Source organism: Dendronephthya gigantea, unplaced genomic scaffold, assembly GCF_004324835.1.
Source record: "Dendronephthya gigantea isolate DGI-Jeju-01 unplaced genomic scaffold, DenGig_1.0 000062F, whole genome shotgun sequence".
NCBI lineage: Eukaryota > Metazoa > Cnidaria > Anthozoa > Malacalcyonacea > Nephtheidae > Dendronephthya > Dendronephthya gigantea.
Window position 1 is genome coordinate 682501 of NW_021163072.1, and position 1243 is coordinate 683743.

A 1243-nucleotide genomic window follows, 5' to 3' on the forward strand; every position below is an offset into this window, starting at 1 on the left:
GACGATCAAATCGTCCCCGAAAAATCGTCTTAAAAGACGGGTCAAGCAAATTTAGACGATTTTGTTCCGTCTGAAATTTTGTCCGACTCGTCTTCAAATAGATGATTTGTCCAACTGAGACGACTTATTCGACCAGATGATTTGTTCGTCTTCTGATGTGAAAACGGCTATTTACTGACCGCCAATTAGTCGATAGAGTGCGCTCGGAACGAAAAGCCATTGTTTGTCCCAAGGCCCAAGCAGAAAAAGAATTTGAAAAGAAGAGTAGAGTAGAGTAAGGCTAAAAGTAGGGCTAAGAAACAGTTGAATTAAATATTTAAATGTTAAAAGTCAGCCTGAGCTCAGCAATCTCATGTATAAAGCCTGTTACAGAAGAGCAAGTTTTCTAAGTCTTTATGTGACAAGTTTTAATTGTTCGTCTCTATACCCAACTTTCTGTACAAGTGTACTTGTCATAGAGAAATTGTCAAAGTTAAGCATGCAGGGGCCGGTTGTTCGAAAGGTGGGTAAGTCTATCCAGTCTATCCAACGGATTACTCGCTATCCAACGGATAGGTTTTATCAGGCGTGTGATAGCTATCCACTCCACTATCCACTTTGTACAATGCGTTTTTATCCAAGGAATAACTATCCGCTGGATAGCAGATTTATCCGTTGTATAGGACCAAGTATAACAGATATGGAAGTTTAAATTCAATTAAGGTTTTACTCAGAAAAGTCTAGTTCTCAGCACTCTCTTTATCAGTTCTCAGCACTCTCTTTACCAGTTTAGTCAGTCCGTATAGGGAGATATTTCCCTTGGTCTCAAAAACGTCCCTCAGCCTTCGGCCTTGGACTGTTTTTGAGACCTTGGGAAATATTTCCTTATACGGATCTCCAATCTGGTAAATAACATATATATTTTAATGCTTCGTGACTCAAATTTACGATTTTGAGCTTCAAACGTGAGCTTCAAACTTCGTTTTGAACTTCGAACATTCTAATTACGAACTTCGCACGGAACGTCGCAACGAACTTCGCAACCGCGCTTTGAAAAGTTATGTGAAATCTATAAGCTTTTAGGTATGGCTCTGACCAGATAGCAGCAGTAGAACTATCAAATTTCTAGGCTATAAAAAAAGGATAGGTTTATGTTCCATTGGACAACGGTGTTCATTATGATTGCTACTGTTATATATTAAAGTAATATCTATATATTATATATAATCGCTATTATTTAGTCCATTAGTTGCTTGAAATTATA